The sequence below is a fragment of the Felis catus genome, chromosome A2 (genome assembly GCF_018350175.1).
Source record: "Felis catus isolate Fca126 chromosome A2, F.catus_Fca126_mat1.0, whole genome shotgun sequence".
NCBI classification, from domain to species: domain Eukaryota; kingdom Metazoa; phylum Chordata; class Mammalia; order Carnivora; family Felidae; genus Felis; species Felis catus.
In genome coordinates this window covers 39732587-39756617 of record NC_058369.1, presented here as the reverse complement: position 1 = coordinate 39756617, position 24031 = coordinate 39732587, and the positions used below count along the sequence as shown (strand labels likewise).

The following is a 24031-nucleotide window of genomic DNA, read 5'->3' as shown; positions in this document are numbered from 1 at the left end:
GGAAGGAAGGGAGGAAGGAAGGATGGGAGGAAGGAAGGGAGGGAGGAAGGAAGAAAGAATGGAAGGAAGGAAGGGAGGGAGGAAGGAAGGAAACATGGAAGGAAGGAAGGATGGAAGGAAGGATGGAAGGAAGGAAGGAAGGAAGGAAGGAAGGAAGGAAGGAAGGAAGGAAGGAAAGGAGGGAGGATGGAAGGAAGGAAGGGAGGGAGGATGGAAGGAAGGAAGAAATATTAGCCAATTTGGGCATCTTTTAATATGCCTGGATGCACTTCTGGGCTCTTTCTGGCTCTCCTTAGGAAAGAGGTTCCTCTTGTATTGGGAAAAGCTTTATTTTTTACATTTGCTAATCTGGAAATGAAGGTTGGCATTTCTTTGTGTTCACAATTATATTAGTAGTGCCTATGACTTTGTCATTACATTGAAATACATTGATATGTGAAAATGACATTTTGTGCTCATCTCTATTTAAAAATTACAGTAGTAATTAGACCCACTGCTGGATCTTATTTTCTAATGTGTTAGTAACAGAGCACGGCTAATACTGTATCATAAATTTGTTTAGTATTTTGATAGCCATAAAACTGACTTTCTCTGTAATCCTATGTATTTTATTTTGTGCATTTACAAACGATTATTCTGGGGTGCCTGAGTGGCTCAGTTGGTTAAGCCTCTGACTTCGGCTCAGGTCATGATCTCACGGATCGTGGGTTTGAGCCCTGTGTCAGGCTCTGCGCTGACAGCTGGGAGTCTAGAGCCTGCTTCAGATTCTATGTCTCCCTCTCTCTCTGCCCCGCTGCATCTCACGCTCTGTCTCTCTCTCAAAAATGAATAAACATTAGAGTGAATGAATGAATGAATGAATGAATAAATAAATAAATAAATACATACATACAAACCATTATTCTAAAAAGGGAGCATCACTTGAATAGATGCCAACACAAGAAAGGTCAGAAGCCCTGCTCTGGAACATGTGGATTCTTTGTGCCTATTGTCTAGCTTTAGGGCTTTGCTAGAACTAGCATATTCCTTTAGATAATTTTCTATCCTGGCTTTCTTTTTAGCCAGGATCCTGTTGTCTCCAATCAGAGTCAATTATAGCTAACATATTTTAAGTGCTTCCTCTGTGCAGGCACAGTCCAAAGCACTCTACATGCATTAGCTCATTCAATTTCCATTTTTTATGGAGGCACAGAGAAATTGAGTGACTTGCCCACAGTCACACAGCTAATAAGTAAGTAGGGGAACTGGGATTTGAACCTGGACAGTCTGATTCTCCACGTTCTTAATCCTGTTGATTGCAAACTAGGTAAGAGATAGCTAGTTTTCCAAAAAGCCCATGTTCCTGGGTTTAAATAGTGTGGGCCTAGCTAGTTCAGTCTTTATCACTACAGAGCAGCCAAAAAACTTTTTCAGCTCTCCAACAGAGAAATGCACATTGAATCACAGTGCCCCCTGGCTTACATAGCACTTCTGACCACTCAATCTAGGGTCAAGCTGGTTCAGTTGGTTGCCCATAGTATGGCGAGCCCTCTGTCAGGTGCTGGGAAAAACGAGTAGAATAGGGATAGCTACCACCCATCTGGAACTCGTGCAAAATCAGGAGACACACCCAGAAGTTGTGTTGGAGGGGCACCTGGGTGGCTCAGTTGGGTGAACATCCAACTCTAGATTTCTGTTCAGGTCATGATCCCAGGGTTGTGAGATCAAGCCTCGCATCGGGCTCCATGCTGAGCGTGGAGCCTGCTTGGAATTCTCCCTCCACTCCCCTCCCCCACTTGTACTCTTTCTCTCAAAAAAAAAAAAAAGTTGTTTTGGAATAAAGAGAGCCAAGCTCTGGTGGAGGGTGTGGATACAGCCTCTTGGATGCTGTGGTGGAAGAGATTTTTCACAGGCTCAGGAAAGACTTCGGCTCTCTTCAGGCTCCCTACCCTGATGCCACACTGAGCCCACCTTGCCTGGCTGAAGTGCCAGGGTTTCCTTTGGCCCTTCCTCTAAACTTCAGTCCTTGAAACTTAGGTATCTCCCTCCCTCTTCCCTCAATATGCTCCCACGCGGCCACTTAGCTAATCTCAGAGCCCCATTCAAAGTCAGGGGTTAATGACTCCTGAATTTTAACAAGAGTTTTCAGGGCTGTAAAGCAGGGATCACAAACATGACCGTCTGAGGGTCAGGCAGATAACGTCAGTGAAGGAAGCAGGCCAGTATTTGCATGTTAAACATTCAGGAATATTCTTTACTTCTACAGAGATAGACTCTCACCTATTTTCTGAAAAACATTGGCTTCTGGAATCATCTTTCCCTTTTCTTTTCACTTTTAATAAAGATCAAACACAGATAAATATTTCTTCACCAGGAGAAAAATCACAGTGCAGCATGGTGCTAAATGCTAACTATCACATGGAAACTAAGGGCACTGGTGACTCAGGCTGCCCCAGAAAGCAGATTCTGAGAGTAGGATTTGAGTGCAAGCTGTTTATTTGGAAGGTGATTCTGGGAAGTGTTGGGAGAGACCTGGGAACTGGGATAGGGAAGGGAAGGCAGCCAGTCAATAAAAGGTGCATTATGGAGTGGCTTACCACTCTGGAACACTGGGACTCAAACTCTAGGGGCCAATGGAAAGGTGCCCTCCAGCTATCCCATCTGAGGAATGGGGAGCTGTGATATTTATACATCAACTCCCATCAGTTGTTGATTGGAGTCTTTTGGGGGTGGTAGTACCTTCAGTCTCTAGCCCCTCTGGCTAGGCGGGCTCCAGGGAGCCAGAGAAAGCACTTAGGCAAAGGGACATAGGTTTTGGGTGTTAGAAGTCAGGTATCAGGCCCCAAACCGTCAAGACTCTGACAGGCATTGACCATGATGAACTGAAGCAAGCTAGCGCCTGAATTTTTCTAAGCAAGAATGTGGCCCAGGGTTGCCAGACCTTCTGATTTCTCAAGAAAAGCTGAACATTTAGGGTTTTTGGTGAAAGTTCTCAATTTCATAAATGCTGACAATAAACCTAAAATTTTTAATTATTAAAAGTGTTTATTTATTTTGAGGGAGAGAGAGGGAGCATGAGCAGGGGAGGGACAGAATTAGAGAATCCTAAGCAGGCAGACATGGGGCTCAGTCTCACAAACCATGAGATCATGACCTGAGCCGAAATCAAGAGTTCGATGCTTAACCAACTGAGCCACCCAGATGCTGCAACAACAGATCTAAAATTTTAAAATACATCGTAAGAATCAACCAAAGCATGTCTGTGGGATGGATCTGGTTTACAAGTAGCCAGATTATGAAGTCTGATCTACCCTAAAGTGTAGGTGAGATCTTGGCTCCAGACCATTCTTGCTCAAGGCAAGCTCTAAAGATGAATTCCAATCAGGTAAGGTGGATTTTTAGTTAGGGAGTAGATTGTGAATTAGGGAGTGGAGTGAATTGATGTAATAAGAGACCACTCCCCCAAGAGAGTGTTTGTAACCAAACAGAAGTATGTTTCTTTCTCATGCAACAGACTGGAGGTAGGTGATGGTCCCAGACAGCTCTGTTGCATGGGGCTGTCCAGAGACCCAGATTCCTTCTATCTTGTTGCTCAGAGGGTTGTCTTCATCTATGTGGCCAAGGTCAGTTGACCAGCTCCTTATTGACATTCTAGCTAGTAGGGAAGGGAAAAGAGAAGCTCAGTCAGGCTCAGTAATTGCAAACTTCACTTCCTCTCACATCCCATTGGTGAAAACTTTGTCATATGGCTATCTGCAAGGGATACTCAGAAATGTAGTCTCTCTCTCTCTCTCTCTCTCTCTCTCTCTCTCTCTCTCATTGGCTGTATGTTCAACTTAAACTTCGTGTGTCTGTGGGAAATGTATTATTACAGAATTAGGGGAGTGTAATGTTAGGGGACAGTGAGTAACTTTTGCCACATCAATAGAAGGGTCTGGAAAAGAGGATGAAATTCAAGCCTGAGGTAGGATCTACCTGAGAGAGACTTTTTTTTTCTCACAAGAATGATTTAAGTCTGGCTTTCCCCCCTTCTCTCTCTCTCTCTCTCTCTCTCTCTCTTTCTCTTTTTTTTTTAACGTTTATTCATTTTTGAGAGAGAGAGAGAGAGAGAGAGAGAGAGTGGGGGAGGGGCAGAGAGAGAGAGGGAGACACAGAATCCGAAGGAGGCTCCAGGCTCTGTCAGCACAGTGTCCAATGCGGGGCTCCAACTCACAAACAGAAATCATGACCTGAGCTGAAGTCGGACGTTCAACTGACTGAGCCACCCAGGGGCCCCATCCCCATTAGCTCTCTTTGTTCTGTCTTGGTCAGCCATGAAACCTTAATAGAGGATTAGCTCAAACCTGGAAGAAGTCTGTTATAATGCGAAAGAAGCAAACATAATAAGTACCTAGTAGATACAAGGGGCTTTCACATATGTGATCCTATGTAAGCTTCACAATCACCCTATGAAGTCAATATTATCATTCCCCCATTTTGTAGAGGCAAAACCGAGGACAAAAGAAGCAGGTTGCCATTCAAGCTCTCTCACTAGGGTCAGGGTATGGGAACTGACCAGAGTTGCCATCCAGGTTTGCCCCATCCCAGAAGTGAAGGGCCTTGGCCAGGATGTGAAATGAGGCGCATGTGACTGCAGAGCTCACATTCTTTGCTCTGCAATCTGATTTCCTTACGCCAGCTGCTTCCCCAGAGACAGCCACAGCAAATCTACTGGGTTGTTGAGAGGGTAAACAAACCGTGATGAATGAATCTCCTCTCCTAATATGAATGCCTTATTGTTGTTATTCTTCATGCCCTGACAGAGTATTTACAGCCTCTCCCGTTGCTCTACTTCTATCTAGTGGATTAAGCAAAGTCAGAACTCCGGGCCCTAGCAGAAAGTTACAACTGGGATTTGAGTTAATGAAGAGTTAAAGGCTCAGCAAGTGGCACTTGGCTTTACTACTAACCCAGACAAGGCCATTAACTCTGCTGTAATTAAGTGGCTTCTTCCATGATGCCCTCGTGCCGCAGAAATATCCATGTGGGTGGACCCCGCATTCAACAAGCCCACCTATGAAAACTGAGACTTGTTGAAAAGAAAAAAAATGGGAGATAATCATTCAATTAACCACAAAAGATTGTGTTTTGCAGGATGGGATTTCTGCATATCTAGTTTCGAAATAATACCAAAAATTTGATTCTGGAAGAAAGAGAGGATACAAAGATGCATTCTCTTCTGGCCCATCTGGAAATGTTCTGGAATGGATTAGATTTCAAGAACTCTGTAATGATGTATCAGAATTGATGAAATCTAAATTAGGTTGGGGCTATTTGTGGTGGCTACATTTGGGGTACTTGCCACACCCTATCTCCCTTCTGAGTATCTAGTCACCCACAACCCCACTGGAAGAAAGAGGCAGCCATGCCTATACCATGTGACCCCCATACTCTACCCCTCACCACTAACTAGATCCAAGGCAAACCGAACCGATATCAATCCATAGGCTCAAACCAGCTTCTGCCTTTCAAACATGTGAACTGAGAGACATACAACTCTAGTTAGATAGTTCTCAGCGCTTGAACCAAGAGATCATGTAGAGCCAGGTTGAGGCAGGGACCCCAATGCCACGTGCACTTTCTTAAGCTGGAAGAGAGAGAGAACAGGCCAGTCTGTAAAGGGACAAGGGGAAGGAGCTGACAACCAGGCAGTGGCAGGGACTGGCTTCCTTGATTTCCTCTTGTTGGGTGTCTGTCCACAGGGTGTGTGTCATGCCTCAGAATGAGCATGTTCAAAGTTGCCACTCAGGGGGGAACTATTTCCAGCTTATCCACCTTGGTCAGGGGTGAGGCCTTAGTTTTATGCCGCTGTCTGCTCTCAGTGGACCTAGAGGTCTCTGTGGGCCCCTCTGTCCTGGGAAGCTTTAGTCCTGGCCGTTGGATGGGGAAAGGTGTTGTCCCTGGGACACATCCCTGCAAACTGGATGACTGATAGGGTTTGGTGGTCTTTGTCAGGTAAGAGAAATGCCTCAATGTCAAGTCAAGGAACTCTCAGTGTTTTTGAGCAAAGCTGGCAGAGGCTGTGATCTTCATTTTCCCACTGTGCTGCCCTGAGTATAAGGCCTTTGCTTGGTTCCTTATGGAATAACCCACTCAATTCTGGCTGAGTTGGATTGGGCTGGAGGTAGGAAATGAAGTCCTCAGGATGCAGCAAGGAAATCTAGTGCATACAGAAGTGTAGGGTGAAGCCACAGTTGATGCCTCATATATGTCACCCCACCCCACTAAGCTCACGTGAACGTATGTTACTTGCAATCAAATGTGGCATGCAACATACCAACATAGTAGTCTGCCCCTTGCTTGTCCCTCTCTTCCCTCCTGAATTTCTACAGGAAGTAGAAGCCCTATCTGGCTACCTAGGAGCCTTGGAAACATATCCAGATTTACTGTGTGGCTCAATCAAAATCCATCATGCCTTGGGGTGTACCAGCTGTCCTTTGTATATTCATAAGTCTTTATAGAAACAACTAACTTGCATTCCAATATTATGAAAGTTTCTTATCAAAGGGGTTAGCTGTCCCCTTGACCTCTTTATCTGATCCCTTCCTCCTTTTAATCCCTTCTCGTTGGACAGCCTCCATCTGCCATTCCTTTCCCCTTTGTTAATAGTATTTTTTGTGTGGGCTTTTGTCAGTACTTCCTATATGCCAACCACTGTGGTCAATGATTTACAGATACCATGCTGTTTAATTGTCACAAGCCCCTTTGTGGAAGCTACTAGCAACTATCCCCATTTTACGGATGGTGCAATTGTGAGACTAGGTCACTGATTGGATTCCACTGCCTGAGAGCTTTACCACCCTGCTTTATTATGGCTCCGGCTTCCCTGGAGTGATAGTGAAATTTCTTGCCATCATTCTCAGGGGCCGAGGGGGAAAAGGTCCAGGTGTCCTGCCTGGCAGCAACGCCCCCAGAACTTGGCTTTTCTCTTTTCCTCCTTCCCAGCCAGCACAGCTGCCAACCTGGAACACAGCCCTTTCCAAGAAAGCCCAGGAGAGCAGCCAACTGTTGACTCACCTGCCAGACACGGGGATACTGCAGCCAAGATGCCTCGGGGCCCTTGCAGGAGGATTGGCAGGGCAGGCCCACGGTGGGGCACACACACACGGCTCTGTGGGGCGCTTCAAAGGGCCAGGCCTTCTTTCCTGAGTGCTTCAAGTTCCAGAGGTTAAAGACATCCAGATGGGCTTGTCCCCTCCCCCTCCTCCTCTGTTCTTCAGCCCTGGAAGTTTCTGCAGGAGACGGTCTTCCTCTGCATTTCCATTTGGGTGGCAGGCAGGATTCTAAGAAAGCCCCCATGATTTTCTGCCCTCACTCCCGCCCTGGTGTGCACTCTCCTTCAGGACTGAGAATGTAATGGACGGCACTGCCCTGGTTAGATTGTATTATACGATGCAGCTGACCTTAAAGAAAGGAGATATTCCTGGTGGTCTGGTCCAATCACAAGATCCCTTTAAAGGCAGAGTTTTTGTCTGGCTGGTGACAGAAGTGCATGTGAGAGTTCAAAGCTGGAGGGTTTGACCCACCCTTTCTGGCTCGAAGATGGAGGAAGCCCCATGGCAAGACATGCAGGCAGCTTCTAGAAGCTGAGTAGCCATCAACTCACGTCCAGCAAAGAACCAGGAGCTTCAGACCCACAATAGCAAGGAGTTGAATTCTCTCAACGATGAACATGAACTTGCACATGGCTTCTTCCTTAGAGCCTCAGACAAGAACTGGGTCACCTTGACTTCAAATTTCTGATACCCTGAGCAGCAAAAACATCTGAGTTTACCCAGACTGTGACCTACGGAATGGTGAGTTGATGGTGTCATTTCTAACTGCTAAATTTGTGGTAACTTGTTACAATACAATAGAAAACTAATACACCTGGGATACTTCATAGGCCTCTCAAACCTCACAGGTCCCACTGTTTCTCCATGAACCTACTCTTCAGTCTTCCCCATCTTGTTAGTGACAACTAGCTTCTTCTGCGCTCAGGCTGCAAGTCTTAAAAGTCTCTTCTTGTAGACTCTATGTTGATCCATCAGCAAATTCTTTCAACTCTCCTATTGTAAAGTATCGAGATTTTGATGGTGCCTCACCAGCCCCAGCGCACTCCCTCTCCTCTCTGCCCTGGCAACTCTGAAGTTTATGATAGTTATTGGGAGGGAGGGAGGGTGCTTTGGGCTGTGACTGGCTGCCCTTCTCCCCAGTGCCTTGCGGCATCTGATGTGCTCAAACACAGACACTAAGCCGAGGGGTGCAGAAGAGGAGGCTTCCATGCTGAGGCTTCACAGGGAAGGTGGCAGGGGGCGGGGATTCAAATTGTGGCCACCCTTGGCCTTGGAAACTGAGAGCCAGCTGCGCTGCATGTTTCTGGGTAGAATACAGTTATCACCCCCAGAGGAGTTCCCAAGCCTGCTTCAGAACCAACTATGCTCAGAAGTCATGCAGTAGAATATTTCCCAGGGATTGGGCTTTTATTTATTGTTGAAAGTTTTGAGCCATGAATGAAAAATTATTGGTGATGATGACTGAGGGATTCCCAAGAGGCCTCGAAGAACTTACAGGCAACCAGTCTCTTGGAGCGGTTAAGATTTATAGCTGTCAAGTCCGCCAGAGTATGAGTCTAGCTCATCCTTTCTAGCTGGGTTTCCTGGGGCCTCAGTTTCCTCAGTGGCAATGAAACGAGATCAGTTTTCTTCCTGGTCAGACATTCAGCACAGTACTTGGCATACAGGGAGTTCTTATTAAATGGTGGCTATTATGCTGGTATGTGTTGTCTGTAATTCACTTCTAAAGCTAAAGCATAGATAACATGTTATGTGTGCATGAGTGCGTGTGCGCACACACACGCATTAGCCTTCATTTACACTGTAGGGCCAGTTAGCTAACATTTGAAAGATCACAGTCCCACACCCCAGAGGAAGTTACTATAAGCGCTTCAACGATCTGTCTTAGCTCGGCACCCACGGGTGTGTTCATTAGCATAATGGATTTCTAAAATGGTTTTTCATTGATGAAAATAAGGGTGTTCAGGAAAGGTAGATGGCTAGAAATGTTTCGTGGTGCATCTGCTTTGCCTGAACTTTGCGAATGAATCTAGAGAGAACAGTGACGTGTTCTCTTGGAAAGGCACTGAGCTTGGATGTCCACCTGGTCCAGTATCTGGACGTGAAAAGGTTGATTTTATCACCTGCCCGAGTAGGTTAGCTAAGTACTGCACGACAGTACTGTCACGCCTGCCTCAAATGAACTTCTCATCTAAGAGGCTGTTGACGTGTCTTACAGGACAGCGGACTGAGATGTCCCCAGTCTTACAGAATGGGTCAGAGGTCTGTGTATGTGACTACTTGCTAACAACTGTCACCTTTTTGGTGGAATTTGGTCTAAGATGGGTCTGTTTGCATCACACTATCTGGTGAGGAGGTCAGGGGAGGAAACCTGTAGCCTCTGAGGCCTTGTGACTAGTGGAGGATAAGGACCCACCATCAAATGCCTTGTAATTTGAACAGGCAAATTGCTTAGGATGGTTTACAACAACTGCTTTCAAATAGTTGGAGAATTAAAATGGAATCAAGGAACAACTGGTTTCCTGTAGCTTAGGAAAGACATGTTTAACAAGAACTGAGAAAATTGTGAGAATAAACCTCTGTATAAAACGTCCTGGGGGTAGGATTCTGGTGCTGTTTTCGATGCAGGTAAAACTTAAAAGAGGGTGTGCATGTGTGCGGGTGTGTAAACCAGTGAAGGAGCAGGTAGAGGATAGGAGATGAGGAAGGTGAGTGGAGAATTCTGGTTCCATTTTTCTCCCAGGAAAAGGAAGGAAAAGCCATGGAACTTTCTAGAAGTGTGTTAGCTGAATGAGATGAGCTAGCATTTGGGCCACAGACCAGGATTCCAGTGGTGCCTCTCTTTCTTTCTAGGTGATACTGGGCAAGTTTCTTAACCCCTCTGAATCTGCTTCATCTTTGACAAAATGGATAGAAGTGTATTTTGAGTTATAATTAAGGTGAATGGACTTGAAACTACTTAGCAAAATGTCAGGCACAGAGTGAACTTTCCATAAATAGTTGCCTCCCTGAATATTTAGAGCACCAGGAGTTGTGCACACAGTATCTAGGTCACAGCAGCAAACAGGCATATAAGTTTCCTAGAACTTACAAACCAGCCGTGATGATGAACTTCACGAAGTTGTCCCATAAGTATCCCCATTGCCCTTGCCATATCTGTTTAGGATGCAGGTCCTAAGTCCTCTTCAGGAGGTATCAGGTGATCCGAGGGTGGGGCCAGGAATCCAATTGTAAGAATCTCCCTAGGTGACTCTGATGGGCAGCTAGTTGGGGAAATACAGATTTAAACACTAATTCTCTACTATAGCCTCAGGTTTGGCAAAGCTTCGAGTCTCCTTTCAAATGCTCCTTGGCCATGCGGCTGACCTGACCATACCCACAGTCACAGGAGGCACCGCCTACTTTGCTGGCTGAACCACTGCATGGCAATGGGGGCAGGAGAGTTATCCCCTGCTTTGCTTATTTTATGGGCAATGTTCATATATCATTATCAAAAGCTTCAAAAACCTTGCTGGGCATGGAATTGACAGGCTATAACCTGTGTTATGCAGTCTTCAGTGGCTAAACCCTCTCCGACTGAAAAAGGCCCTGCTCTTCAGATCGGTATCTAGGAATAATGAAAATCTAGTCTGATGCTGCTGTTGTCTGCATGTGACTTTGGAATATATTTCCTCCTCTCCTCCCCTCTTTAAAATCATGTGTTGAGATTTCGTTCGCCTGAAAAATAATTCCTACCCACTGTGGAAAATGGAGGTAATAGATCGCTGGCACAGAATAGAAAGTGAAAAGGTCATGGGGATCCAGTCCCCCAGAGATGACCACCATGAACATCTTTGGTGTATTTCTTCCCAGCCTTTTCTCAATGTATATGAATACAGGTATTATTATTTTTTCCCCCCACAAACTCAAGACAGAATGTGTGTGCTCTTTTTTTGCCCTGCCCTTCTCATGTTCTAACATGTTTTAAAGTAAAAAGTTAGTGATATTTTTTCATGCCATTCAGTAATCCCCTATGTTAGTGGTTTGCATGCTGGGGTCCAACAAAAACCTCAGGCTTCCTAGGAAGTGCTTAGTGGTTACCTGAGGTAGGGAAGAGGGTTGGGGGACGGACGGGGTGGCGGGGCAACCGCAAGGGCGGGGCTCCAGCCCCAGAACCCTGTGTTAGTGCCAGCAGCTCCACTTGTAACTGGTTGTAACTGGAGGACCCATGTAGCATTGCCTCACAAGATTTGTAGGCTTAAAAGATTTACGGGGCGCCTGGGTGGCTCGGTCGGTTAAGCGTCCGACTTCGGCTCAGGTCATGATCTCACGGTCCGTGAGTTCGAGCCCCGCGTCGGGCTCTGTGCTGACAGCTCAGAGCCTGGAGCCTGTTTCAGATTCTGTGTCTCCCTCTCTCTCTGCCCCTCCCCCGTTCATGCTCTGTCTCTCTCTGTCTCAAAAATAAATAAACGTTAAAAAAAAAAAAAAAGATTTGCAAACCGCTGCCCTGAGTCATCATAAAAAACTTTTTTTTTTTAATATCTGGTTTCTTTCCTTTCTTTAAAAACACTTAAATGAAGATGACTCGTGAAAAGTGATAAAACAAATATTTGCCAATTGCTTATAAAACCCCAAGTTTTTATTATGTACTTTTGAAAGAGCAGACAAATGATGTTCTTCGTAAAAACGTCAAATTACAGATTTGGTGAGAAACCATTCTCATAGGTTCCCACACCCAAATACCTACGGAGCCCAACACTGCCCCATTGCCCCACTGCCCAACACCAGTGGGCTCTATTCATAATGAATACCCAGGTGAGAGGTGCATCGCAACCACGGGAATCTACCCCCCAAAACCAATAGCACACTGTACACACTATATGTTAGCCAATTTGACAATAAATTATATTTTAAAAAAAAGAGGTGCATTTCATTCCAGACTCTTCTGTCTGTAGGGATTGTCTTAGGTTCAGATACTCCAGAAGCCAACCCTGGAACTAGAATTTGAGTATAAGTGATTTATTTATTTATTTGTTTGTTTGTTTATTTTTTGGAAGATAAGGTATTCACCTGTCCTGGTTTATCTGGGACTAGGGGATTTCCCAGGATGAACTGGTCACCCTGCAGTGGGAGGTAATGGTAGGAAGCACTAATGGAGGATGGGGGAAATGAGATGGTCCAGGGAGGGCTGCTGATAATGAATCAGCTAGTTCTGTGGACAGCGGGGGTTCAGGCCTGTCTGGAACCTCTGGGAAGCGCTGTAGAACACCCCTCAGAGTTATCCCACCTGGGGCTTTTATCCACCAACATGGGCCCCTCACTGGTTGATACTGGGGGTGCTAACTCTGCGACTCCAGGCCTTCCTACCTCCTGCAGCCCTGGGAGAGCCGAAGCAAAAAGACCCAGAAGCAGGAAAGCTAAGGAACAGAGGCAGAGCACCGGAGCAACTGTTAGCAGACTATTTTTGTGCACGTATTTTTTTAAAGTAATAATAGGATCACTTCATTCTTGACTTACCAGCACCTTGATTTATGTAAGGTGTCTAAAGGAAAGCCATTGTAGGCCACAAATCGAAGAATGCAGTCACTTCAAGGGACTAGGCTTGGAACTGCCCTTAGGTTAATATCATGAGGCTCGTCATGTAAATAATCAGCATTGGAACCGGATGAAACATAATATAAATAATAATAATACCTCAGATAAGTCCTCTGCTGGATTCATATCAAACTGCTGCTGAACCATTAGAAGAAACTAACAAGGACAGTCTGGAGATTCCGATTCTTCCAGCGCTGCGGTCAGCTGGACTCCCCCAGGAGGGCACGCTAATCCCCGGCGCTGACACTGACAGCAGCTGGACGAGTCCTTGCAGGCTCAGGCGGAGCTGACCAGGAGCACACCGTCAGGTGTGTGCAGCCCCAGGCGGTGCCTGCCTCCTGCATCAGTGCTCAGCAGCTAAACAAGGGAGCAAGGAATAAGTGTTCCTTTTGTAACCGCGTCTCCATGGTTATTTGACACGTGATTGTCTTTTTTGGAGTTCTTGGCAAAACCCACTGTGGGTTTGGCTATGACGTTCCTGTCTGTGAAGAAAACGGAGGGATGGAATCATTCACCCGGACAGCCTCCGGCTGTTTCCTAAAACAATTTGCAAGGTGCAAATCCCAACCCTGATGTATCAGACTGGATGCTGCTAAAAAAAAAAAAATTGAACACTGATTGGCTTTTTGATGATATTAAGGAATCATCATTACTTTTTACCAGAGTTGTGATCCCAGTACCATGTTGTAAAAGAGCATTCTCAGTCTTTAGAAGCGCAGTGACATTTGCAGATGACATGATACCATCTCTGAGGTTTGCTTCAAAATATATGGCTAGGGATGGACGAAGTGGGATTGGCCATGAGTTGAGGATAATGAGTGCCTGAACATTGGTGGCTCCTTGACTTTTGTATATGTTTGAAGTTTTCCATAATGCACAAAAGATTTATTTTAGCAGATTTGATTTTGGGGGTAATATGTTTACATGTTGAACATGTGGCTAAGAGATATGCATGGCAGACCTCTAGTCTAATCTCTACACACAAGTCTGTAGAATGGAAAACTCCAGTGTCACAATTATGAACAAATTTGTGAGTATACACAATTTTTGTTAAAAGAGAAAAGGGTGGTAGCTGAGAGCAGATTCTGGTTTTCTTTCCCCAAAGATCATAATAAAGATCCAATGAATGGATATGACTCCAAAGATAAACTGTGTGAGTTGTAGGGGAATTATATGCCAGAGAATTCTACCCTCTAGACAGCAGCAGTGGAGATAGTGATGGGTGTGTGTGTGTTGTGGCGGGAAGATAGTGGGGATTGGGGGGTCACTGCAGGACAACTCAGAGGGTCTCAAACAGAACTGTCCACCTATGACTAGGTAGGGTGGGATTTTGAGATATTAAACCACACCCCACCCCCAAAGTCCCAAATGTGTGGAGCCAGATAATTTGCTTTTTTTTTTTTAAGTTTATTTATTTAACTTTTGAAAGAGCCAGCAGGGGAGGGCAGAGAGAGACGGAGAGAGAGAATCCCAAGCAGGCTCTGCACTAGAAGTGTGGAGCCCGATGTGGGGCTCAAACTCACCAACGGTAAGACCGTGACCTGAGCTGAAATCAGATATTTAACCGACTGAGCCACCCAGGCACCCCATTGACAATTTGCTTTTGTTGTCCAGGGAAAGAAAGGATGCTACAGAATCAAGGGAATAAAAGGGTTAACGTTCCAGCATTTTGGATTTTAAAGCTACAGTCCAAGCATAAGACAAAAACTTGGTCAGTGAGAGTCATTGTTTTCTTCCCGCCCACCCCCAATGACAGTTAACTTCAGTGAAGCATTTGTCATGTGCCAACCACTGTCCTAAGCATTTTACGAATATTTTCTTTTCTAACTCTCTAACATCCCTTTAAGACCATTGATGTTACAGATAGAGATACTGAGGCACAAAGCACTTAAATAACTTGCCCAGAATCACATAACTAATGTGACTCCATTCCCTGGATAGTCGAGGGGAGCCCCCAGGGTTCCCACGGCCAGCTTAGTGTGGAATTAGTTAGGTAGAGATGGCCCATCAGGGAGTTCAGGCAGAAAGAACCCGAGAAAGACTCAGGGTGCCAGGGGGAGCACAGAAGGGGACACGGAAGCTTCACGTGCCTTGGCATTCCCGAGGGCCTCCAGAACTGAGAGGTCAGCCTGGGGGAGAGTCAGAGAAATTCCTAAATGGGAGTGATTTTGTTTCTGCCGCCCCAAGAATTGGGGACCTGACAAAGAAGTTAATTTTAGTTGTCAAAAAAAAAATGGAGAAATATCCTTCCAACTGCAGCCTGTAATTCTCCATGCATAACAGTGTGCCCTGGTTTCTTCTGTTGTGATTAAAGAAGGCATTCTGAAGGAAGCAGGGTTAAAATATTAGATTTTCAAGTCACATTAGCCGGGGTTTGAACCTGAACTCTGTCATTTAGTTGCCCTGGGGCCTTGGCGCGAGCCTTAGTTTCTCATCAACAAAACAGAGATAAGAGCACTAATGGTGCTCACGGTGTGTGTGTGTGTGTGTGTGTGTGTGTGTGTGTGTGCGCGCGTGTGTGTGTGTGTGTGTGTGTGAGGAGGAGGTCAGCTCCGTGCCTGACCCCGGGCCGCTCCCCCCTACTGCACAACCTGTTTCTTCAAGTGTCTCCACGCAGTGACGGGATAAATAGGAATGACCTTATTGTTCCTAATCATTGCCCGGCTATCCTGCCCTTGCCTCCCTTCCCCAGGATATTTTTCAGCCATGTATCGAAGATGCATATCAAATTTAACTTACTTTGTATTTTTGTCCCGCATTCCTAGAACTCATTTCTATATACTCCCTTTTGAGCCTTCGTTCTTCCTGATGGCATCTGTGGGAAAACGTTCTCTTTAAAAGTTTAAAATCAGTCAATTCAGCATACTTAATAGCCTCTTCTCCACCCCTGTATTAACCAAAGACTTGGGGCTTTAGCTACTATCATGGCATTGACTAGGGAGGTGTGAGAACAAATTTCTGTTCTGTGCCACTCTGATGAAATGTATAATCCTTCTAGACAGTTCCTTCGTGCGTTAGCAATGACTCAGTGGCTCACCAGTGACTTCCCTTGGTTCCATGAACCAATGGTCCTATCTGTCCTTATCAATATTGACTTCATTTGATTCGTCCTCCTCCTTTAACAACTGTATTCCCCTAGGTTCTGGGAACCGTTAGAGTTTCTGGGTTTCTTCCCACCTCACTGGCTGCTCCTTCATTGCCTCTGGCTGAATCTCCTTTCCTCTCATCACCAGATGTCAGAGCACCCGAGAGTATGCTTGGAGAACTGTATGATATCAGCTGAGTTCCTCAAACCTAAAATCAGGGAGTTATCCTCAGCCAGCCGGTCCCAAGACACTCCATCTAGCAACACGTACTCTTGACTCTATCTCCAGAACACGCCATAAATCAGTTCACTGAATTTCTACCGCCACCACCTTGGTTCAGTTTGCAGGCATTCCTACAGTAGCCGCCTATCCGATGTCTTCTCGATTCTTCTCTTGCTCTTCCGACCCCACTATTCCCTCACCACACAACAGCCAGAATACGTTTTAAAAATATATAAATCATCAGATCCTGTCATGCCCCTTGAACCTTCTGGTGGCTCTCGACCACATGAATGACATCTCAACTGCTTACTCTGACTCATGGGTCCTACCAGATCCAGCTCTTGGTGGAGAGTGAAGTCTCGCTTCACCCTCTACCACCCCCCTTTGCTCTGTTTAACCCTAGTCACACTAGCTGCTTTAATGATCTGTTGCTACAAAACAAACCATCCTGAAGCTTGGTGGCTTGTAGCAGCAACCGTGGGTTCTTTCTCACAGTTCTGTGGCTTAGCTGGGCTCAGCTGGGAGGCTCATATCTGTCCCCCTGAGGTGTCAGTGGGGTTGCTCACGGAGCTGCGTTTGGCTGGGAACTTTACTGGGGCTGGAGACCCTCTCTCACATGATTGGCTCCTTAGCTTAGGGCCAGCCTCGTGTGTATTTCTCTCTGTATGGCCTCGCCAGCATTGTAGCTGGATCCCTCTACATGTTGGGTCAGGGTTCCAAGAGGGTGAAATAGGAAATTGCCAGAATACTAGGCTCACCCACCAAAACACTGTCACTGTACCACGTTCTACTGGTGAAAGTAAGTCACGAGACACATACAGATTCAAGGGGAGAGAAAACAGATGAAGAGAGGAGGCAGGTGCCAAGGTCCTATTAATTCCTTGGGGCCTCTGCACCTGTCTCCCCACTTGGAACAGAGTGTCTGTCTCCTTAAACTCAGGATAGCTGTCACCTTCTTGTCGTTCATACCTCAGCTCATATGCCCTCTCTTAAGAGGTGACCACCCAGTGAAAGATGCCACCCGTCACTATCACGGTACCCTTTGAACACTCTCTGCAGAGCATTATCACTCTGACTTTATCAGATTATTTATTTACTTTTCACTCCACTCTGCCCTAGAATGAAAGCCCGTTGTGAGGGCAAGAACCTGCCTGTTTGGTTCGCCCTGATCTTTAGCCCAGAAACACCTGGTACAGAGGAGGCAGAGGCCCTCAGTCGGTATGTGTTGAATAAATGCATGCAAGAGGCCTCTCCACCCTGCAGAGGTGAAGAACTCATCTTTCCGAATCACACACGCCCGGGTTCTGCCCCTTCCTTGCTGTGTGACTGTGGGATAAGTTACCTAAATTTTCTGTGCTTCAGTGTCTAAAACAGGGTGAGAAGTAAGAGAACCCCTCTCATCCTCACGGGAGTTGTGAAGATAAATGAAAATGACCAAACTTATCAAGGGGCCTGGAAGTCCTCATTATTTTAATGTAAACTTGAATTCACTCCTTCCTCTTTACTTGCTTCCTCTGAGCTCCAAAACCAGGAGAGAAAAATTCCAAGTAACTCTAGAAGGGAAGAATCACATTACATTGTGATCCTTAAAATGCTTTCACGTGGCTGCCTGCTGGCTCCAGCCAAGGGTAGGTCCTTATGATGTGTCCGGTGGTGTAGGGTAGCCTGACCAAGGTTAGGGGAGAGCCAGAAGGTGTTGAGCCCACTCTCTGCTTTTCCTGGGAACTCTCGTGTGTTCCTCCTCCAAGGACCACCAGACCACGGAGGAGTCCTTTTCAGGTCCACATTCTGCAAAGGCTGCATTTGACCCTGGCTTCCTTGTTGTTATTAAACTGTTTGGTCCGTCCCAATTAGAGCCTTTGGAAACCGCTGTACTCAATTTACCACCTAATTACTCTTACCTTGTTTGTTTAATGAAGCTTACATAATGATTTGGTGATTTTTATGAAATGTTAGGTGGAGATTTTACTTTTCACTTTACAATTTGTGATTTTTATATTAATGTTTTATAACCTTGGGTTCTTAATCATAAAGTCATGAGGAGCTTAATTGATTTGAAACTAACCATGCCCTGAAGTGTGTACATGTCAAATTGATTCAGATTGATCCAGTGAGTTTAAATAAAGCTTAGGCCAGAGAACATGATGGCACCTGATGGAAATTTTCCTGAAGTGCTTAACTTGGGTGACTCAATTACACTGCCATCTCAGCACAGTAAATTATTGGAGAGGTATTTTTTTGGCATTTACCACAGACTGAAAAGATAGGACAGTTAAAAAAAAATCTCAGGAAAAGTTAGACAAGTGTAAAATGTTCTATTCATAGTTCCTCCTTCTGGAGGCTCACATTTTGAGGGCATGGTGATTTGAAATAAATTTAAAATATATGTATATATTTACATGTTTTGTTTCAAAGCCTGATAGTCAACATCACCATGTTAAATTGAAAAGGGTTGGAAATTAAGGGCTGATACTAGAAGCACTCGCAAAACACAGAAGTCATTTGGAATGAGTTTGCTTTTTTGAAACTGTTCCTTAAGGAATGATCAATACCAGCGCTTTTCCACAGAAAACTTTCTGTGAGCAATGAACTCGCAGGAGACATCCTCAGTTTTCCAGAACAAGGTGAGTTCCATTTTGCATCTCCTCCAAATGATAGGTCAGTTTCGTTCTAAGAGGCCCTGAATGACACCCCTTCTGTCCAGAGACTACATTCTTTTACCTGCCTCCCAGCACTCCTCACAAACATGTGAAACCCTTTCTGGGCTTTGGAAAATATCAAATGTAATTTCCCAGTAGATCCTGTAAACCAAAGGAAACTGATTCGTGAGCACAGAGGAGAGGAGCTTGACTTCAGGAAAGATGTGGTTCCCCGGGCTCAGGGCTCCCTGATGTCCCAGCAGTGAATAGTCACACTGAATTTTTCCGTAACTGATTTCTCCAAAAGCAGTTTCCTTTGCAAGCAGTTCTGATGGTTCCTGACTTGGTTTCCTATATCTCCTTCTACTTCTTGCAAAGCCTGTCATTTGGTTTTACTCTGTCTTTTCAAGAGTCTTTGATGAAATGCTTCTTGGACTTGACCATCTGTAGACGGTATCTTATGCCCCAGGCTCACTGCCAGTATTCTCCTCAGCAGGGACCCTGCAGGCTCACATGCTGGACCATGCTTCCTGCTTCCTGCCCCTTGGAGGACAGAATCCCTGTCTGCTCTAGTCACCCCTGGGTGCCCAGGGCTGAGCATGGCATTTGATAGTGCTTGCTCAGTATGAACTTCTTATTTTTTCCTACAAAGTGCACAACCCTAGGTGGTGCCTTGAAAGATGTTTACTCCACAGTCACCATCCCTAATCAAGACAGTGAACACTTCCAGTCACCATAGATGGCTTCCCCATGCCCTTTCTCTCATAGTCCCAACCCTACTTATTCTAGAATTAACCAGCATTCTTTTATCATTGAACACTGATGTTGCCTGTTCTTACCTTCATCTATGGAAGTGTATGATGTTGTGGCCATGAAAATGCATCTTGTAGATCTTTGACTGTGGAGCCTGACCTACAGCTGATTCTGCTGGGCTCTGAAATATGTCATCTCATATCTGGGAGAACACTCTTCCCACTGGCTCCTGCTACCTTTAACTGGATGTGGCAGGAAGTCTCATGCAGGGTATTTCCTGGGAGATAGCGAACCATCTGACTGGCACTTTTGGCTCAAGGACTCCCCATTAGCCTTGCCGAGCTTCCTTGGAAATATACACTGTGGTCTAGGGAACTACACAGTCCCTTCCTTCCCTTCTTCCTTTCCTCCCTCCTTGCCCTCATAGGGAGCAGACCTGCACCACAGTCTGCTGGTTCCCAGTCTTTCCCAGTGACCTCCATTTACCCTCAGAGATGTTTGCCTTAATCACCTCTTAGACATTGAATCTTGGTATATCCTTGAAGGGCACAGACTAACACAACTGTCCATCTCCTCTGCAGGCCTCTTTTGCTCACCAGTAGGCCTCTGATCCTTCATGTTGCCTGTGGCAACAGTTCGTTTTTTTCTTGCTCTGTAGTACTCCATTGCGCAAGGATGCCAGCAAATCATTTGGCTGTCCTAGCCGTGGTGGGCATTTGGGTTGCCACCTGCTTTGGGCTATTATGAGTAAAGCTGTTATAAACATACTTGGAGTGATCCTTTGGTGGACATGTGCATTCATTTCTCTTCGATGTGTACTTAGTTGTGGGATTGCTGGGGCATCAGATACCTGAGAACAGTTTTCCAAAGTGGTTCTACCAATTTACTTTTCCATGCTCACGAAGTGTTTACTGAATGAATGAGGTCAGGCCAGAAGGGTCTTTTTAGAATGTGACATTATCTCAGCTGCTGACACACGCACAGAGCTTTCCACGGTGCCCCATTGTTAGAGATAATGTCCAAATTCTAAACTTACGAGCTGTAAAATGCCCTGCATGTGTAGCCCTCGCCCTTGTGTGATTCTCCAGTGTCATTCTCACCACAGCCAGCACCCAAAACTCAGCACCCAGCACCAATAACATATACTTCACTTACATGGTATCTGTTATCTTCAGATATGCCCTAGTCTTTCTCTCCGCCAGGTTTTTGCACATGCTGGACTCTCTGCCTTGAACGCCTCATCTTTTTTTGTCATTATTTTCCTACTTTGCCTAGCGGATGCTTTAGAAATGCTTTTGATTGCAAGTCATGAAAAAAAATAGGACTTAGAGGGGTTCAAATAGTGTTTGTTTTTTTTTTTTCATGTAACAGGAAATGTAGAGGTAGGCAGAATTGCTTCAGCAGCACAATGATGACAAGGCTGGTTCTGTGCCATTTCCTGGCCTTTTGTCTACACCCTGATGCCTCATGGTCATAAGGTGGCTACTGCAGCTCCAGCCATTATACCAGCATTCAAGGCAGGAAGAATGGGAAAGGGCTTAAGCCTGCCCTTTCTGTCTCGGTCACGAGGAAAGTAAACTTTTTTCCAGGAAATCCTCCCACAGACTTCTGTTAGAATTATAGTGGCTGAAATTGGTCATGTGGACCCCTCTGACTTCAAGGGAGGCTAGGAAACTATTAGCTCTTCAAGCTTCCATCAAGGAGCACAAAAAGAGAAAGGGTTTGGAAATGGCTACTGAGTGAACCTACCTACGGTGTGTTCCTCACTAAGCCAACTGGTCTCAACCCAGTCGTCCCTTGGAAGCCTTCCTTGACACTCCCCACCACCACCTTCTTAGGACTAATTTAGATATTTCCCCCAACATGGTGATCTCTTGCGTTTTCTCCAATCTTAGAATTTATTTACCTCACCTCACCTTGAGGTATGTGTTAAATCAAGTCCTTCAAGAAAAAAAACATGAAATGACATACAAGCATGATAAAATATATACATGGATCCCACCTGAACCATCACCTCAGCCAGAGTTTTGTCTGTTTTATCAAGAGTGTGTGCACAAAACCCACATGGCTTCTTGGGGGGAAACCCCCAGTGCTTCCTTCCCACTGGATAAACTCCGGGCAAAGTGTTGGTGAACTTGTGGCCCAACATTTCTACCCATTAAATACCCATCAATCGAGACCGGATACTTCCAGCCTTTTTGTTTATTGCTATTTGAAACCTTTAAAATCCCCCCTTTTTAGGGGCAGTCTAGATTAGCAGGTTAAGACCTTGGACTCTGGACTCAGAGTGTTGGAGTTCAGATCCTGACTGGCCATGGGCTGGTCACTCAACCCCCTGGGCCTCAGTCGCTTCATCTGTAAAATGAGGGTAATAACAGCACTTACCTCCCAGGGCTGCCGGGAGGATTGGATGTGCTAATCCTGGAACCGCTGTCCCGTGACAAGCACTCGGTCTGGAGGGGCTGCCCTTATTCCCTCTGAGCTGTCTTTCCATCTCCTTTCCCCACCCGCCCCTCTCTCCTCTCTCCTTTAAACCCAGTTAGTGAAATGCCTAATGCAATCACTGCCTAAATCAGTGACTATTACATTTCCTTGGAGGAATTTACAGTCAGGTGGGAGAGCTCAAACAGGCGGCCAAGGAACTAGAACACAGTAGCCGACATGAATTGCATGCTTGCTGTGTGCCCTGCATATATTAGCTCGTGGCTTGCTCACACCGGGTCATTTTATTTTTCCTCTGATGAGGAAGCTGAGTCTCTCGGAGTGGTTTGTAAATTAGAGTGTCCCGGCAGGGGAATAAATGCAGGCGTGTCTCATCATTTAAAAGCAAGGTACCTAATCATCATGCTAGGCTGCGTTTATGACGCAGAATGGGCTGGGCAGCCCCAGGGAGGCACCAGGTTTCCTGGAGTTCAGAGGTGGGAGAGGTCCCAACCAATTTGGGAGCTTCCAAAAGGATCCATGGACACATGGGGCATAGCACAGAGGGCGGGGGATTTATTTTGGCAGGTTGCTGGGAGGAAAGGTGGGAACAGCAAGAAAGGTTTTTTTTTAAATGAATGGAAAAACAAAAGTAAAGATACAGATTCCAAAAGTGCAGGCTATTCGGAGGGAAATAATGGTTAGGAGTACAGGCTCTGGCATTGGCAGAACCTTGGTTCAAATCCCAGCTCCACCAGTTACCTGCTGTGTGACCTTAGTTAAGCTGCTTCCCCTCTCTGCCTCAGTCTCCTCTGTAAAATGAAAACAGTGAGAGCACGTCCCTTGAAGTGGGTGGGGAGGATGAAATGAGTACTATGTAAATGGTCAGTCAGTGTTCCCTGTGACCCGTGCATCATACAGGCTGGTCGTCAGCCGTGTCACCTGCTTTCAGGAGATTAGGATAAGCACAGAGAAAACTGCTTTTGAGGTTTCTCTGTGATTTAAGTCAAAATGTTGGAAGCACTTGTTCCTCGTGACTTCCTCTCCCAGCAAACGACAGTGTGAATCATGCTGTATGCAGTCTCTTAGTCTGTCCTCTGCAACTTGCCCAGATCAGCAAAATGCAGATAGAAATACAACCATTAAAAAAAAAAAAATGAATGGCATTCCTCTAAGTACCCGATTACAAATATTTGGCTTCAGCAGATTATTTTAGACTCTTTCCTCTGAGAAAGAGGTAGAGGCTGCTTTCTGGGAGAAATTGTACAAACTTAACGTCTAGCCACTACTCTTTGCCAGTCACTGACAAGACCCCAAAGTCAGCCCCTGTGGGGGAGGGAATATCAGAAGAAAAGAAACAGGAGTGTTTAAAAAAAAAAAAACTTTTATGTTTCCTCCTCTTCTCTTTTGAGTCAGCTGGCATGTGGTCAACAAACTGCTTTGAACGACCTGCTACATCTCAGACCATCCTTCATGAACTGGCTTTGTGTTCATAAAAATCAATGCTGAATCTTGCAGTCATCCTACCCTTCCCCTGCTCCCGCCCCCCTTTCCCCCTAGGAGATCTGAGGAGAATCTAATCCATATGGTTTTGATTCCCTCACTCATCAAAACGCAGTTTTCCAAGAGCCATTTGATCTCCAAGATGTTATGTGAGTGTCTTTTTTGTATTTTATTTTTTTCCCTTAGAGAAGAAAAGGCGACGGATTGCCAAAAGAAAATGAACTCCAAACCCCCGGGGTCTGAACTAGGTTCAAGCATTAGTTCCAGGGGAGCCAGTGGGGATGTTGCTTCGTCAGAGGATTCGAACATTCTCTTCAGACGCCAGGTGAATCCGGGCAAAGTGTTTTCGTGTGTGTGTGCATGTGTGCACACGCACACTGCCCACTCTTCTAATAAATGAACAATAACACCATGTATTAAGTAGTTCCCGAGTGCCAGGTACTGTGCTAAGTGGCTTATGAGAATTTTCTAATGGAGTCTTGATAGTCTCGATAGCTCCCTCTCTGCCTCCTGCCCCCTCTCCTTTCCTTTCTTCTTTTATTTATCAAATACTTATTGAGCACTTATTATGTGCCAGGCTCTATTATAGGGCCCAGAGACACAGTAGTGAATAAGACAAAGGATATCCCTGCGTTTGTGGAGTATACGTTCTAGTTCCTGCGCCGTTAAGCAAACACATAGTTTCAAGTAGTATCAGCGTTGTGGAGAAAATGAAACAGACGGAGGTGGTAGAGTGACTCTAGGCCTGTTTTATTTGCAT

The 24031-nt window shown here is 45.6% G+C and overlaps 2 long non-coding RNA genes across 3 annotated transcripts in view; one reads left to right on the top strand and one right to left on the bottom strand.

The window, feature by feature from the left end:
* The window catches only part of LOC109496652, a 60141-nt gene extending 47183 nt beyond the window's left edge, over window positions 1-12958 (bottom strand). For both annotated transcript variants that reach the window (XR_002152877.3, XR_002152878.3), the window contains exon 1: window positions 12747-12958. This is a non-coding gene — a long non-coding RNA (uncharacterized LOC109496652). The remainder of the gene's footprint in view (window positions 1-12746) is intronic.
* LOC109496654 overlaps window positions 1-24031 on the top strand; it is a 155166-nt gene that overhangs the window by 1444 nt on the left and 129691 nt on the right. The window contains exon 2 of the long non-coding RNA XR_002152881.3: window positions 6964-7814. This is a non-coding gene — a long non-coding RNA (uncharacterized LOC109496654). The remainder of the gene's footprint in view (window positions 1-6963; window positions 7815-24031) is intronic.